Source organism: Erpetoichthys calabaricus, chromosome 11 (genome assembly GCF_900747795.2).
Source record: "Erpetoichthys calabaricus chromosome 11, fErpCal1.3, whole genome shotgun sequence".
NCBI lineage: Eukaryota > Metazoa > Chordata > Cladistia > Polypteriformes > Polypteridae > Erpetoichthys > Erpetoichthys calabaricus.
In genome coordinates this window covers 30133168-30151642 of record NC_041404.2, presented here as the reverse complement: position 1 = coordinate 30151642, position 18475 = coordinate 30133168, and the positions used below count along the sequence as shown (strand labels likewise).

General features: G+C 40.0%; 1 protein-coding gene across 1 annotated transcript in view; it reads left to right on the top strand.

The window, feature by feature from the left end:
* Positions 1-18475, top strand: part of n4bp3 (NEDD4 binding protein 3) — a 159827-nt gene that overhangs the window by 25922 nt on the left and 115430 nt on the right. The window contains exon 2 of the mRNA XM_028812897.2: positions 11195-11257. The gene's annotated coding sequence lies outside the window, so the exon portion shown is untranslated. The remainder of the gene's footprint in view (positions 1-11194; positions 11258-18475) is intronic.

Genomic DNA, 18475 nt, shown 5'->3' with positions numbered 1-18475 from the left:
TTATTGGAAGGAACAAGTCCTCAAGGAGAAAGTATTGGGGTGTCAACCCGGTCATCCTCATTTAATAACAGTATAATAACAAGCCATGATAATAAGAACAGTCCATGCAGGATGTGTGCTCAGTAGAACAAAACAAATAAAAAGTCAGGGTCCTAGCATGACAAATCTTTTCTCGCCTGTGAGAGTCACGGTGGGAAGAAGTTCCGTCCTGTAGTGCTTTCTCATAAAACAAGTGACGCCACCTTCCAGGAACTGAAGGATATGCAGTGGTTTATCAAAAGAGGTGGGGTCAGTTGCCCTTATTGGGTGTCTTCTCTGCACTTTGGAGGAAAAAACAGGCGATAAGGTTAGCACCATCACCCCCTCTTGACCTGGGGTGGAAGTACATGCCTCAGATGAGCCCGGAGAAGTATCCACTGACAAACAGGCAGAACTATGAGTATTTTCACTTTGCCGTTACAGATTATTAAGTGTAGATTGATGGGGAATTTCTGGCTAATTTATCCATTTAAAATTTAAATCTACAGCACAATAAAGTGTGCAGAAAGTGAAGGGGTCTGAATACTATCTGAATCCACCGTGTCTAATTAGAACAATAGTGATGACAACAGGCCATTCAGCCTTACAAGCTCGTCCACCCTATTCAACTAGATTGTCCAAAATAACACCAAGTGGAGATCTGAAAATCCCTAAAGTCCCAGTTTCCACCTCACTACTTCATTATTTGTTCCATCGGTCTATGGTTCTTTGTGTGATGAAAATCTCTCTAAAATTTGAGTAAAATCTGCTGATAACAAGTTTCCCTGTCCCTGTGTTCTTGTTGCAAAATTTATTTTAATGTAACAGCTAGGATGTACGGTGCTAATTCCTATCATAATTTTGAACACTTCCATTACGTCACCTCTTAATCTCTGTGTGCTTAAATTGAAAAAGTTCAGTTCCTTCAATCTCTTCTCAAAGCTCATACCTCTAGTCCCACAATCCACCTATTTGAGCTTCTTTAGGCTTTCTCTAGTGTTGCTATGCCTTGTCTTGTAATATGGAGATGCCGTACTCCAGGTGAGGCCTCACTGTTGCATATAACTTGTCTCCATTGACTTGACAGATTTGACTGGTTATATGTGAACATCCTATTAGCCTTCTTGATGGCTTCTGTGTGCATTTGGATGTAAATAGTGATGATTCCACTATGACTCCTACGTACTTCTCATAAAGTACATTTAGGTTTCAACCATCCCATTACATATTGAAATCTAACTTTTTTACTTCCTACATTACATTTTATCTGCCATAAATCTGCTGAAGTCTGTTTACTGTCCACATCCCTGTGTAACAATTAAGCTGATTCTGCATCATGTGCTCTTACACTTAGTTTGCTATCATCTGCAAACTAAACCAGCTTATTGATTACCTGTATATTCTTGTCCAGATCATTTATGTACATTAAAAAGAGCAACAGCCCCACCACTGATCTCTGATTGACACCACTTTTAACATCAGCTAATTCTGAAAATGTTTCCCTCATCAGAACTCTCTGCTTTCTGTGTTTGAGGCAGATTTCTCCCCACCTACACTTGCCTTGAAGTCCCACTTCTTTTAGTTTGATCGCTAAACGTTCTTGTTTACCTTCTCAAAAACCTTTTAAAAATCAAGATAAATATTATTACATGTATGCACCTCTCTGATTGTAAGCTTTTGTTGCTTCCTCATAGAATTCCAGCATATTAGTGAAACATGACCTTCCCTGTTGGCCCTGCAATGGACTGCCTTGCACCCAATGCTAGCCTGGATAGGCTCCAGCATACCCCATGACCCTTGTCTGGATTAAGCTGGTTAGAAAATGACATGATATGACCTTCCCTGCCTGAACACATGTTGACTGTTTTCTAATATACATGTACTGTTTGCTAGCCTCCAGGGTTTAACAATTTTGCCAGTGCACAGTAACTTTCTAAAAATATGCGTCAAGGGTTTATATATGTTGTCACTAACTTTCTTTGGTCCCTTGTGATAAACGTCTTCTGGCCCTGGTGATTTGTTAGATTTCAGCCGATTTAATCCAAGCAGTTCTTCTTCCTCTATAGTTTCCAAATCATCAAGTGTCTCCTTAGTAGTTTCTGTTACATTAGAGATGTTAATGACTTCTTCACATGTAATCTCTCTATTATAAAAGGAAATCCTGGGATGAGACTTTCTCAGAGATAATTTCAACTCCCGCGAGAGATAATCAGGTCCCACGAGAAGAGACTTTTTGCCAAGAGATTTTGACAAGTCCCGCCCTCCTTTCAAACATTTACAACCACGGCCACGGTCCAATCATTTCTCATTCGTGTGAATGCTATTGTTAGACATAGTTCCTTTGCTCTCAGCTCCAAGCAGGGTCAGAAATAAAAGACAAAGAGCAGAAGACAAAGTAGAAGGTCATAAAGAGGTCCAAAAACGTTGGCGTGATACACATGCAGAGCAGGTTAGAGATTATGAAAGTACTAAAATTCGAAAGTCTCAAAAAACTGATAGTAAAGATTGCATTAGCGCTAACAAACGGAAATAATTACTTGGTGAAATAACGGATTGTCTAATTCGTGTGGCCATCAGGGAAAATAGTGTTTCTTCCCAATGAAGTGGCATATCCGCGAGAATTAAAATATTGGTTGTTTGGTGAAAGTGAAATCCACATAAGCGAGCAGCAGAGACGCGAAGTGGCTGGCACGTAGCACAGGCTGGGAAGTTGGCGAGTGAAGCCCCCTAGTATATCTATATAGTACAAGTCTTTTCAGAGCATGGCTATTTCACTTCTGTCCAAATGTTTAAGACATTTTTAAATTTATTATACGTAATATTTCAATTAACTAATTTATTTCCATTTTACACTGAGCACCATCGCAAAACACTTTACAAAAATGAATTTTTAAGACGTAAAGATTTATACAGCAGCATATTAACTTGATTAGCAAATTCAAATACGTCTAAAGAATGATAAACTTCAAACTTATTCTCCTAATTATGATAATAATTTTGCAAATGTTATAACGTAATACTGAATGCGGGCATTAAAAATGAAATACAGAACACCAAGTAATGCAACATGTGTGGGACAGCATAGTGGTGCAGGCATGAGCACTTTTGTTCCACTTGTCTAGAGGCCTGAGTTCAGATCCCACCCTAGTCACTTACTGTCTGTGTGGAGTCTGCTGGGGTCATCTTCACTTTTTCACTTCTCTTTCTGAAGTCCTGTACGTGGGTTAAGATAGCTGGCTGCTGTATATTGGATATGTATGCTTGAGTGCAGGTTTGTGTGTGTGAGGGCAGCTTGTCTAAAGTGGATTCTCAACTTGTGCCCAATACTACCAGGAGAGGCATTGGCTTCCCATGGCACCTAACGAAATGAATGGATGAAAGTACCAACTTTGGGGGGCATGGCAGATAATTGGCCTGTGCTGATGCACACTGTTTTTATTGTATGTTATTTTAAACATGTAAATTGTTAAACCCATCTAGTTTTGGTTCCTTTTACTGTCTGGATAGGCCCCAGTTTTCCTGAACTGGACTAAACTTGTCTAAAAATGGATAGGTGGTTGAATGGATTCAACCTCACAGGTGGCACAGTGGTAGCTCCTGCTTTGCAGTAAGGAGACTGTGGAAGATTGTGGGTTCGCTTCCTGGTTCCTCCCTGTGTGGATAGCGCTTTGAGTACTGAGAAAAGCGCTATATAAATGTAATGAATTATTATTATTAAAATTCTGATTTTTGGAATCTCTAGTGATGGTCCAGGTCTGCTGGACTTGGGCAAATAGCTGCACATCCCTCCGCTGTCATGGACTAGTAGTATTAAAGTAGCACAGTAAGATGAGATCAGATGGAGAATGCAATTATAACATCAGCAAGCAGACTGTGTTTGAAAGTGGGGGCCATAGCCAAAAAACTTTCAATACTAGGATATCAAACGTACGATTGTCAAAGCCAAAACGAGAGACACAAAACCATGGTCAAAAAACAAAGCAAAGAAGTTGCAAACCAAAATTTCTTTAGCAAAAGAGTTTGAAAGAGCGAACAGAAAAAGGGTTTTGAATCCTCAGATGAGGAAGTCAGTTCTAGGAAGAGCTTATAACCATCATACTGTGTCACAACCCCAGAGGACACACCACTAACAATGGGAGGTCCAAAATAACGGGGAGAGTGAAAACAAAAGTAATGGAGTGTCAGACTTAAACGCAGTGACTCAACAAACCCCAAAAATGAGTATCTGATGACCTGAAACATATACAGTAAAAACTCAATCCTAACAAAAATGGGTCAGCAGCAGACAGTCATGACCCAGTCGCTGACCGACTGAACAAACTTAGCTAACAGACCATAATGTGTCCACACCAGTTCAAAAAACAAGTGGACACTGGGCTAAAGTGATAGACCGACTTGATTAAAAGCTGGTGGAATGGCCCATTTGATTGGAATGCTGAGGACTCCTGTTAGTGAACACCCTCGCTGTCATTTGATTTATCTGTACCTTGTGCTCTCGGTGTAGGCGCTGATGTGTAAATATTAAGGAGCTGTTTAAAGTAAAGGATAGGGAGGACATTTGCTGCATTATGTGTCAGAAGGACATCGGTTTTAGACTTGAAGAAAATGTAGTCTTTACAAGTGGAGTTATATAATCAGACTTACTAGTTTTGCGCATGAGTAACAATCCATTGCCTGGGTATAACAGCAAAAAAAGGCCTGGAAAAGAAGGACAATATCTTCAAGTTTGATCTGAATGTTAGGATGGAAGGAAAGGCTTTGGTTCCTAGTGAATTCTGGAGAATTTGTGTTTTAATTACAACACCAATTTTAACAAAACCATCAGCCTTTTATTTCATACAGCCCCATATATATATATATATATATATATATATATATATATATATATATATATATATATATATATATATATAAAATATTTATATATGTGTGTATATATAATTTTCACATTTTTTTAATTTATAAGGATATCTTCTTTAATAAGTAGCATTAAATTTTGCCTGTTCATGCTGTTATTTTACATTTGCTTAATATTTGATGGGAATGTAATTTCCTGGCAGAGCTGCTAGGTGATCCATCTCGGAGATATCCTCTCCTTCATCTAGTCTGTTCTGTCCTGTCCTGCTATTCATGCAGCAGATGGCCATTGTGGCCGTGTTTTAAGATTTTAATCACTTGGAAATGCCACTAGGGACCTCTGCTAATGGAAGTCCTAATCTCGTATCCCTTAAGGGTAAGAGCTTCTTAAACAGATGCTGCATGCAGCAAACATCTCTCAAGTGTCCCATTTGGTTAAAGCTAAAATCTTCCTCGTCATTGGCACGGCTGCTTCTCTCAATTAAATTTGTTTCTGATGTTTTTGTGCAATCTCCATTTATTAGTGTTGCAAATCCATTAGTGCAGATGATGACTTTCAAACTGGTGCTCAGAAATCTCTGGAGTATTTTTGTGTGCTCTGCTTCCACTACAGCTACCAAAAGCCAAAATGGCTTGATGGGCCATCGGTCAGTGTTGCCAAATCCCATCTGATTCAACCTGTGGGTGCAGATTTGTATTATTCTCAGTCAGTTGTATGTACTGTATTAAACTTATTGTATAAAATTAAAGTTTCCTACGCTATGAGTTTTGAGATGGAAGTCACAGTTTTGGATTTTTTTTCCAAATAAATATGTCTCAGCACTAAGGTAGACTTTTACAACTATATTCAGTTTAATCTGAGTTCTTCTCATTTGTGGAACATGACCCGGACACAGACAGGCAGACACGTCTAAATCAACCCACACACGTTTATTTACAACGTCCATATTTACAATCAGTGCTCACAAGCCCCAAAAGTCCCCAAAGTCCTGGCCAACAACACAATGCCTAACTTCTTCAGGCCGCCTCCTTGCCTCCTCCAAGACCTCATCCATCTTCCACCTGACTCAAGTCCTGAATGAAGGGAGGCGACCCTTTTTATAATCACCCGGATGTGCTCCAGGTGCTTCCCGGCAATCTTCCACCGGCACTCCCCAGTGTGGCGGAAATGCCAGCTGCGTACCCAGAAGCACTCCGGGTGTCCCCAGTCCTCTTCCCCCCATCACTTCCGGGTGTGGCAGAAGTGCTGAGATCCAGGGCTCCCAAGGCATTGGGGCGCCCCCTGGCGGTGACCACGGGCTCATACAGGGATGAGCTTCCAAGCTCTGTACCCGTGGTCTCCATAGCCGCCAGGGCAGTCGGCCCCACGTGGTCTGGAGAAGGCGTAAGCCCTCTTCCAGTACTCCGGGGCATCCCTGCCGGGTCGCTCCCCCCAGCCACCTGCGACACATTCTACACAATTTTAAAAACCTCTTATTAAGGCACCTGCAGCCACTGTGTACTTTGCAGACAGAGATGAGTAGCCCACCTTGGGTTATGTTTTTACACCAAAGATATAGGATTGCGTGTGGCTTGACTGATGGGATGGAGCCCAAGTGTTGATTGTGCTTTATTTGCTTAACATCTTTGCCTCCCTGCTCCATTTATATTTATATAATATAATGCATTAACTGTGTACAGATCAATCCATCCATCTATTGAAACTGGTAAATCCATTTCAAACCAATGGAATGTTGGAGCCTGTCCTGGCAGCATCAGGTACAAGTTGGGCACTGACACCCCTACCCTCACTCATTCAGAGCCAGTTTGGGATGGCTGGTCAACATAATCTGAATGTCTTTGGAATGTGGGTGAGAAACTCCTGAGATCACATGACATGCTGCATGCAACTATTTATTTAGCAGAAAAAAATAAATCCACTGTAATGTAATGAACTGTTAAGTCATAAATTATTTTGTATGCATAGAATATGTAATCTACATAAACTCAGCATTGTTATGAATGAGTTTCTTTTTTTAATTTTGTTTTCTGGCATTTTGAGTATTTGCATATACAGTGGAACCTCGGTTTGCGAGTAACTTGGTTTACGAGTGTTTTGCAAGACGAGCAAAAATTTGTAATAAATTTTGACTTGATAAACGAGCGAGGTCTTGCAGTACGAGTAGTATGTATACGCTTTGTCTGCTGAGTGTCATGTGATCACAACTGAGCTGATGGTTGTTCTCTCTCTCTCTCGCTGTGGGATTGTGGGCAATCGTCTCCTATTCTCCGTCTGAGTCGGCGTGCCTCACTCATATAGTCAACATCCGTACGAGCGTATACTGTTTACTACAGCATTAGCATTGTGACCGTGTGTGCGCGTGCGTATATGTGTGTGTGTGTGTGTGAGTGCGCGCGCACGTGTGTGTGCTGTGACGTACGAGTCCCCGTCTTGCACCCTAAAACACGAAGCTGAGACTCAGTACTTTAGCAACACCAGCTTTATTCAGCTTGAAACAGCAACAGCATGATTATTTATTGTAGCGGGATCTGCTGCTCTCCTATACACAAACACAGCAGTCAGGCAGGGCCCTGCGCATTTATAATGTTCCTTGTTCCTTGTATCACCCATCGACAGCAGGCGCTTATAGCATGTCCACGATCTTTTCGGATTCGCTTTTATGGCGAACTGCTACAGCGCTGGGAGACTGCAATTGCTTTGGGACGCTCTTCCGCGTGTCGTCCCTTTGGGTGCAATCCCACAAGAGTTTAGAAACTCACTCACATCAGCCATGATTCTTCTCAAAGGTAAAGTGCAGGTTAATTTGTTTTATGTATTTTTACTTTATATTTTATATTAATCATTTTTATATGAATAGTTTTGGGTTGTGGAACAAATCATCTGAATTTCCATTATTTCTTATGGGGAAATTCACTTTGATATACGAGTGCTTTGGACTACGAGCACATTTCCGGAACGAATTATGCTCGCAAACCGAGGTTCCCCTGTAGATTTTATTTGCCCTTTTATTTTTTCATGCTGAATCTAATTCTGTTATTCATTTTTAATTTCCATGTCATGTTGATAACATTATGTTTCTCTCTTGTTGTTATGTAATCATGATCATTGTATTTGATTTTGAGCAGAAGTAACAATGAGGTAGCAGGCCTCTGGCCTCTGCCAGCTGTTTGGTAGCTGAGGTTGCCAGCCTCGGCTATACTGCTCTCTTAGATTTGTGCAGGCCTTTCACTCGTAGCCATCTGAGAAATCCCAGCAGATGTACAGCACTTGAAGCAGCTCTTGGTCTTTGCTATGGTATTCTGAAGTGTAGCCCTTTCAGAGGAAGTGCTGAGGATGGTGATAGGCCTTTGACTTCTATAGAGGTATTCTGAAGTTGCTTTGTATTTGATCTGTAACCTGACAGGGGCAGTTACAGACCCTCAGCCACTGTTATGTCTGAAGCATGAGTAGTTGTAACATAGTTGTCATCGCCATTTATACATTCTGTATGTGTGTGAATGTGTGTATGTATATACAGTAAAAGCACAATCTCAGTTTGTTCTTCATGCACAGATTTCCTTTTCATTGGAAACACTTGAAATTTGACACACAGGCCCTTCGCACCATAAGTCAAGTTTTCAACCTCTAACTTGCAGCCTTTCACCCAGTGACGGTGGAAGGACACCTTAAGGTCAGAGCAAATAGCAAGCAATACTACTGTAGAGTGTGATCTATCAGCAGAGTGACGGTGCCACAGAAGCTGTAATGGTGATGTGATCATCAGTATGCTAGCCTTTCAAACAGGGAATCTGAGTTTACTTCCCACTTATTGCTTTTCTTTAATCAAGTGTTTTACCTCACTACTTTTGTCAAGGACCTACGACAGGCCTGGGTCAGCCATATTGTCTCCATATTTATTTGTTGAAATTTGAGGCCACAAATATTATCACTCACTGATATATCGCCAATACAACTTGCCTGGTACTGTCTCGTGTTTGTAGCTATTCTGCTAACCAGTAGTCGCAACCTCACAACCAAGTCAAAATCTGATAATGAAATGGGATTAGCAATTTAGTGTAAACACAAAAACATTTCCCACATTAAAATGACAGCAGATCCAAAGCCGGGAATCCCAGCTGTATCTACATAAATTAAACCGACTTGGCGTCTTTTTGTATATTTGTTTTGGCATCACTCACAAACAGCTGTACATATTTTCTTGAAAATTGGAGGGTAACTTTGGGATTGTTCAGCTGAGGCAGTGACAGGGTGGGTTTTCCATAGTTGAGTATTTCTGATATGTTCTTTTAATTCATGGAACTTGACTTAGTTCATGTATCTTTTCCATGTCCAGGATTATGTTTTTGTTTTTCATGTTTCATTTTAACCTGCTTTGACAAAGTGTTTTTTTTTTGTTTTGTTTTTTTGTTTATGCCATGCTTCAAGATGCATCACATGACCATGTCTGTTGCATTGCAAGAATTAAGGCTATGAATATGGCGACAGTCATAACATTCACTATAACTCAGTGGATATACTGTACAGTACATTCTATTCTTCATATATCTTGGGGATAGTTTCTGGACATAGCTGTAAAATGTTTTTAACAAGTTTTGCTCTTTACCTTTCATTCTGTTTTTGTCCTTTGATGTTATTTGCACTATCTTGTATTTTCCTTATTATTATTATTACGACCTTTGCTCCTCCTTGACTATGCTTTTTGTTTCACAATCTCCGTCACTTTGTCAGTGGTTCACTCCCAATAATCTCAAGAGACTTGGTCTCATAACAGCATTAAGTTCTACCTTTGTGATGTTGAAGGCCAACTTTAGTGCAGATTGGTTGAAAGAGACTGACCATCTGACTGAAGCGGTGCGGGGTTTGAGCAACACGATATTAATGGGATGTGTTAAAGGCAGATCTGCATTTGGAGTAAATTGTGGGTTCCTGGGGCTAGGGATCTGTGTCGGGAATTGGAAGGTGACGCCAGAAGTGACTCTGCTCCTTTGGGCAGACATGACATTAATCTGCATCCAGCCCTGCAAAGCAGGTCTTCCCACTTATAGGGACAACTTGGTGGTTGATGCCAAGATTGGCACTCCAGCCAGTGTAAAAAACCTCACACTATTCCGCTGCACTCGAGTCCCAGTCCAGGTGTTTCGCTGTGGGGTGGGTGCTGCAATGCCCTATCATCGAATGCTCCCAACATCCTCCTCTCATTTTGTCAAATTGCCCCTTCCGTTTCAAACAGCCTACATCTCCAGTCAAACTGCTCTTCTAACAGGCATAGGTGAGCGTAATGTAAAATTGACCGTGACATTTTGATATATGTTTATGTGTGTTTAAGACAGATATGTAATTAGTTGAGATACATTTTGATGCACACACTAGCAGAAACTTATAAAACAAAGATTCATACTCACTGGACTAATAATTCATTCAGTCAACAGATATTTTTAAAAATAAATAATTATTACACGGCAATAACAAAATGAATACAATTGAACTTTAGTCTGGGAGGAAGGAATGAATTACCTGATAGCAGTTGGCAGAAAAATTCCCCAGAGATGCCTCTTAGCACATCGTGGAGGAATGAGCCTGTGGCTAAAAGTGCTTCACGAGAGCACCTCCTGGAGGGGAGTTTCATGATGGTATTCAATTTTGCTACAATTCCATTTTCCACCTCGGCTTGCAGGGTGTCCAGGGTTAGCCCTGTGATAGAGCAGGCTTTCCAAACATGTTTGTTCAGGTATTGTGTGTCTGTTAAACTCAAGTTGCTTTCCCACGAGACCACAGTGTATTACAGTATACCACGCTGGCTTCTACAGACTGGTAGAACATTTCCAGCCGTTTGCTGCACACATTAAAAGACCTGAGTCTGCTCGGAAAGTACAATCTGCTCTGGCCCTTCTTGTACATCGCCATTGTATCGTTAGACCATTCCAGTTTGCTGTTTATGTGAACCCCGAGGTGCTCGTGGCTCTGCCCCAGTTGCACATCCTCTCCGTTAACGTGGACTGGTCTGCAAGGCTCTTTGACACACTGAAAGTCCACCACCAACTCTTTTGCCTTGCTGACGTTGAGTTGCTGGTGGTTCTTCCTGCCCCACAAGATGAAGTCCTCCACAAGTACTCCGACTCATCTCCATTATGAATGCAGCATATGATGGAGGAGTCATCTGAGAATTTCTGTAAATGGCAAGTGTTCAAATTATACTGAAAGTCCATTGTGTAGAGGGCAAACAATGAATCTGTTGGGATTCATATAATTTTTATCAACATTTTCATTTATTTCTCATCCTAATAAGAAACTTTCTCTATTCTGTATTTTCTTTTTTAGATTACAAAAGGAAGTCTTTTACATAGTTTCCTCCTCAGAAGACTTGTCCTGCTTCTGTAAAAGGTCAGTCGGCCATTTTCTAAACCACTTTGTCATGAACAGGGTCATGGGGTGGGGTGCTGACGCCTATCCCAGCTAGCATAGGGCACAAGGCAGGAGCAAACCCTGGACAGGGTGCCATTCAATTGTAAGGTGAACACATACGCACACCATTCACATACTAGGGCCTCTTGGCCTCTTTAAATTGGACCCATGGACGTGTGCATGAACAGATCCTGCAATGTACTGGCATCCTGTCCAGAGTTGATTCTTGCGTCTGCCAACAGGATGGGCACCAGCCAAGCATTCTCAACTGTATATTCTACTGATGTTGAATGAGGGCTGCAGAGGCGGGATGATGAAGCAGATACTCTGTTGGCTTTTAAGCGTCACCAGGATGAGATATTTTAAATGCATAACTATTAGCTAACCAAATGAGTATGATGGAGACAGTGGTCCCTACTAATTGACAATGTTTTCAATATTCTCATGTAAATTTTTTATCTGTCTGCCTTTTATTTTCCTATCATGGGGTGGAATTGTGTAGGTCCCTGCTCTTCTGGGCTTTTCATTCAGCACTATTGAATGTTCATTTCTTTGCTGGTATTAATTTGCACAATTGCATATCCTTGAGTTTCTTTGCCCACCTGCATGTAATGCCAACTAAATGGGCCATGTCTAAGAGATTTTCGTGTGGCAAGTTGTAGAGTATCCAAGAAGTATTTGATGTCTTTTGCAGTCTTGTGTTTTCAACCAAGAACAAGAGATTCATAAATATGGGCACCAAATACAGTAAGATGCATGGACATATCTATCAATTTAAATCAATCAAACATTTCACGAGCAGTGAGTGTGTGTAAAGCCTACCAAGAGAAACCTAGCGTTCATTTTAAGAGGCATTCGGCAGCTCTGCTTAAAGATTTTCCAAACTCCATTGTTTTCTGATACACTGCAATTTTGCTTTAAATGCTATTTTAAATATTATATTAATCTAAATGAACATCGCACCATCACATTTTTTAGTTAAAAATTCTTCCTTGCTTGCTTTATCTGGACTGAGCAAAAGACAAACTGTAGGTTTATCACTGTTATGTCTAAGTTTTAAAAAGAGACAATGACGTGGTAAGACAAATCTCTCACTTCCGCTCCATAAATCAGCTGAAGGAATGCCTGGCTCATACCAGTCTGCATTGGCCAAGCCGCTGTTCAGCTTTTTTTGCTTGCGATCATCGTGGCCCCCATTCCATTACAGAACCATAAACACTTCTCTTTATGACGGTAATCCATGCAGAAGTGCTTTCCTGGCAAGCTGTATCAGTTTTAAAACAGGAACCACCATTCTGTGCTGTCCGCTTTTGAATCTTATCTCGGTAGCTCTGCTGTTTATATCGAACATCAAGCAGCTGGATTTGGCGTCTGTCTAATGTTTTTCTACGTTTCTTCACTTCCTCTGTTGAGATCTTAATTTTTGTTCAGAGAGAAAGATACGTGCAACATTGGAGTGTGAAGAAGATGGGTGTGATTTGATTACATTTTGAGGTTTTCCTGAAAAATGGATGGATTGGAAAGCAAACTTTGATGTACAAGTAATTTTAATTATTTACAGGAGTTTTTTTAATAAGTTTAGTTACATGTCTCTAGGCCAACAGGAGGACAACTCTTACCAAAAGATGACATGTGAAACTTAAGGCTTGCATTCATTTATCGGTATGGGTGCAGCTCATTGTTACCCAAGTGTCTGTACATTTGCCAGGCTAAGAGTGTATGTGTGTGTGTATATACAATACAATACAATACAATACAGTTTATTTTTGTATAGCCCAAAATCACACAGGAAGTGCCGCAATGGGCTTTAACAGGCCCTGCCTCTTGACAGCCCCCCAGCCTTGACTCTCTAAGAAGACAAGGAAAAACTCCCAAAAAAACCTAGTAGGGAAAAATGGAAGAAACCTTGGGAAAGGCAGTTCAAAGAGAGACCCCTTTCCAGGTAGATTGGGCGTGCAGTGGGTGTCAAAAGAAGGGGGTCAATACAATACAATACAGTACAGTACACAGAACAGAACAATTTCTCAATATAGTAAGAAATAAAAAATATAAATTTTAGAAGTACAGAGCAGAATTTAACAGTAGATGATATATCCCATAATAAGATTTGGATTTGTATAGAGTCCTGGAGACCTCATCCTTCAAGCTGCCTCCCCCATTTGGCCATTCCACAGCTGAAACAGTGCTGGGCCAGCCAATCCGATGAAAGGACCCCTCTCTCCCACGATTCCTGCGATCCTCCATCTGGGATGACTTTTCCTTAGGCAGGCAAAACAACTTGGCAGGTGGGCTGTGGCACCAAGTGCCACATTTGAGTACCGAGAAGAAAAACAGAATAAGTGAGGGTTAGTATACAATTATAACTATCATGTTACTTATGTTTAAGTGCTAATGACTAACAACAGAGATGCAGTCTGTACAGTTAATCAGCAGCTCTAGTTAGGATATGCTAAACTGAAGTAGTGAGTCTTCAGCCGGGATTTAAAAGCTGAGACCGAAGGGGCATCTCTTATAGTAGCAGGCAGACCATTCCACAGTTTAGGGACCCTGTAACTAAAAGCTCGACCCCCCACTGTTATTTTATTAATCCTTGGAATCATAAGCAGACCGGCATCTTGAGATCTTAATGTGCGCTCAGGTTTGTAAGTCATGATAAGTTCAGACAAGTAAGCCGGACCTCGACCATTTAATGCTTTATATGTTAAAAGAAGGATTTTGAAATCTGCCCTAAACTTAACCGGGAGCCAGTGTAAGGATTTAAGAACTGGAGTTATGTGTTCGTATTTTCTTGTTCTTATAATAATTCTCGCAGCCGCATTTTGGATTAACTGGAGGCTGTATAAAGAACAGTTTGAACATCCAGTGAACACCGCATTGCAGTAGTCAATCCTACTAGAGATAAATGCATGAATTAGTTTCTCAGAATCCTGTTTATTTAAAAAGCGCCTTAATTTCCTAACATTTTTAAGATGGAAGAAACATGTTTTGGACAACTTTGTAATATGCGCTTTAAATGACATGCTAGAGTCAAAGATAACTCCTAGATTGCGGGCTGATTCAGTAAAATTGACTGGGATTCCCACTGAGTTAAATGATGACAAAATATTGTTGTGATCAGCATCATTCCCTCCAACAATTAACATCTCTGTTTTATCTGTATTTAAATACAAGTAGTTCTTATTCATCCACTCCTTTAATTCACTAACACAACTAATTAAAGACAACATTGGAGAAACTTCATTTGATTTAAATGAAAGGTATAACTGGGTGTCATCTGCATACGAGTGAAAATTAACATTATGTTTCCTAATGAGAGATCCCAGTGGAAGCATGTACAGTGAAAACAGTAAAGGTCCCAGTACTGAGCCCTGCGGGACACCATATTGAACTTCTGTGTATAATGATTCTGTGTATATGTGTTTGTGTGTATGTAATACATATAGCTATGTGTCGCATAACGACTGTTCAGGCAATTTCAGAATGCATCTAAACCATAAGGGTGTAACAGAGCTCAGAAATCCCAATCGGAGAGCAGGATGTAGTGAATGCAACAGTTTCCCACATCCAGTTTGTGAATCTCATGTCTTTTCTATGCAAAGCAGTTGTGCTGCCAGTACTGTACTGTACCTTCTTTTGTTTGTTATTTTAATGTTAACTTTTCCTGCTTACAAATGAAAACATCACCATATAACAGTTTATGCTTGGACTTGTAGGCAGCAGCATTCATTCTTGATTTTTGCTTGTCTTTGGAGTGTTATCTCTCTGTATTTAGTAAAAACAGGAACACTACAGTATCTCATACAGCTTTGCTAAGTATTGTATATAATATGGTGTCAAAACAACATCCAAATTGCATAACATCCTATTTTGCAGAATGCATCATGGAAATTAAACACATCTGCTTATTGTAATTCTGTAAATGAAGCTGACGAAATACCATAAAAGGCTGGGAACTGGCCTGGTACCCTGTTTAATAACAAAACTGAAAGCCAAAATGAAAAATGTAGGAATACTAAGATGTCTGAGGTCTTCATATAGTCTGGGCAAAAAAAAAAATAGGCTTCTCCTCCATCATGACGTTCTGTTATCTAGTTGAGAATGGTGCAACTATCATTGCTTAAGTAACTCTTTGTACAGGTCCTCCAAAAATGATAATATGACCCTTCCTGGAATTTGTCCTCTGTTCTGTAGGGAGAGAGCATGGCTGGTTATACACACACACATATGTGCACACTTTAACATATTATTTATTATGTCTCAAATTGGACAAAAATAGAAAAAAGACCAAGAGATAAGGAGTCAAAGAGTTTAGACAAAAGAACAAAAAAAAAGCATTGGTCTGAATGAAAATATAAAAATAAGCCAACAGACTAACCCAAAACATCAATAAAAAAAACATCAGAGGTCAAAAGTGACATGTCCTAACTGTAACTAAGTATTAATCTTGGACAAAGCATTTAGGTTATCTAAAAGCACAAATGTAGGATAATGTGAGCCACCATCTTATATAGGCTCAGTGTAATAATTTCACAGACAACGCCAAATCAGATTATGTGCCCAGCAACTAAGCCATCGTTGGACACAGCATTACTGCAACCTTGAAAACAATGGACACAAAATCGAGGATGCAAAATGTAAACAAAGGTGAAGTTGTAGAAATGGAAATAGAGTATAAATAATACTAGATAATAAATGTAATAATGGAATCATAATCATTACATGACCAATAAAAAAATAGTAAAATAATGTCTTTACAGTTCAAATTCATAATATACTGTAGATTTTTGTTTTAGTGTATGTACCATATATGCATGGTTCCTTGTAATATAAGAGTTTTCATCAGTAATGAGCATAATGAAATTACCAAGAAATGTGTTGAAATACTGAAATCCAAGATATCATATCTAGTCGATCCATCAGCTGTCACAACTGAATGAAAAATGATGTCACATGTTCATAGTTCATTGCAACTGACATTTCTTATGAGAGAGGAAATCCCTCTTGGTTAACATTTTTGCACACCATCTATGAAGATGTCTAGATGGACACTAGCAGTGCGAGACTATCAGCACTTTATAAAAGGGAATAAAGACAGATTTCACCAATCAGACCATAAACTACCTCTATTAAGGGCAACAAGGACAATATTGATGAAAAAAGAAACAAGAAGAGGTACAATGTGGTCTAATACACACCACCAGAACTGGGTCATATTGAAAGGGGATCCTCAGACCTCTAGAATGGCAGTAAAATTAATAAGAATGGTAATTTTGTAGAGAAATAAACAGAGGTGCGTAGATTTCATTGATCTGTAGTAGTTATCGATCACATTTTTGTATCAAAATCCTTATTATTTTAATATATCCCTCACATATATGTGTACATATATGAATATGTATAACACATATTTTCTTTGTGTTGTTGTATATTTATGCCTCCATATAAACACACATCTAATACACAGTATATGTTACAGTTAAACTGTGTAGTGTTGTTATTTAATAGAATACATAGGCAGCCAACACATTAATAAAGTTTAAAGTATGTAAAAAAGATTTACACAGCAACTAATTATTTTAGAAAATGACTGTTATCACATATAGGGAAAAAATAAGAAAATTCTGCCCCTTAACTCAATTTTTTTTAGGAAATAGCTAATTATCTCGTGAACTGTCTCCTTTGAACCAGTCAAAATGTCAGACAGCCTTGAAGCTTATAATTCTCAAATTTCAAGGTGTAGGACAGCAATTATTGTTAAAAGCGTCTGTTCTGCATAGATGTCCATTATTATATAAAACACCTAGGTGCTTCATGAAATAAAGAAATTAAAGCTGAGAGTTCTTAAATCTTTCCACACTTTACTGCAGACAGGTCACATTCCAGCTGTAAGAGGATTTATTCAGGCTCAGCCTTAATATGGTAATGGCCTGCTACCCAAAAAGGGATGTCATTTCATGGAATCACCTGCAGATGCACACAACCCAGCGCACATTTTCTGTATGTGATCTTGTGGCTGTTGGTGCCCAGACTGCAGTCTGTTAGCCATTTTCACAGTTAGTGTATCCTTTGCCCTCATGACACTTGTCTCTAGAGCTGCTTCCTCCTGGTTTTTCTGCTCCAGTCTCTAAAATTCTGCCTCTCCTCCTTTCATGTCTTTGCATTTGTGAGTTTAGGATTTCTCCTCTTGCCTGATCCTTCAGCTCACCCTTTTGATGTTTCATTCTGGCCACTACCTTCATTTTTGGGGGCACAACACTGATCAGGCTAGGTAGACTTTTTTTATTCCATAGGGAAATATGAGTACTGATGCCACAAAGTCTGAACCTCATGCCCGGCGGTTGTCAGTGTTGAGCTTGCATGTTATCCAGCTAATCAGTTTTCTTACATATCCGTAAAAACAAGTATATTCAGTTTACATTAAAATTGATTTGCTTATCAGACTCTTTTACCCAAAGTGACGTACAAAAGAGGTCAACATAATCGACTAAATATCAGTCTGGGGGGTGTTTGAGAACAAGTGTGATGGGACACAAGTGAAGAGCTCAGACCAGCAATGCCTTGGCTACAAGAACGGATCAAAGCCAATATCAGAACAAGAATCTTCAAACGTTGCTTAAACTCATCGAGGGAGTCAGCAGTTCAAATGGAGGTAGGCAGCTCATTCCAAGAGGTTGGAGCTACGCGCATTCATCGGCACACCTGAGTGGGCGAGAAGAAGCAGAGGACCTCACAAGTGTCTCCATTATATGTAGGTGCTGACCCACAGACTACTCTGTAGTTTTGCATTTTGAATCTGAACTGAATGTGTTCCGCTACAGGGAGCCGATGTAGTGATCTGAAAACAGGAGTGACATGTGTCTGCCTCGGCTGGTTGAACACTGGCAACTCTAAACTGGCACCAGTATATAGGAGCTTGGCTGTGTGCATATGTGTGCCCTATACAGGGTTGTTCATGCCCTGTGTCCAGTGCTCCAAGTCAATGAAACTCCAAATTGGATCAAGTGGGTTTCAGTTTCTATTATTACTTTGTACAGACTTAGGATATTTTTTGATGATAAACAATTTCATACACAGAACGAGAACTGCAGAAGTGAATTGATTAGGGCTGCAAGTATACCAAATGTTTGTCAATTAGTGATGTCTCGATTGCCCACCCCCCACCCCCCCCACCCCACCCCCTACCCCCACATGCACCTT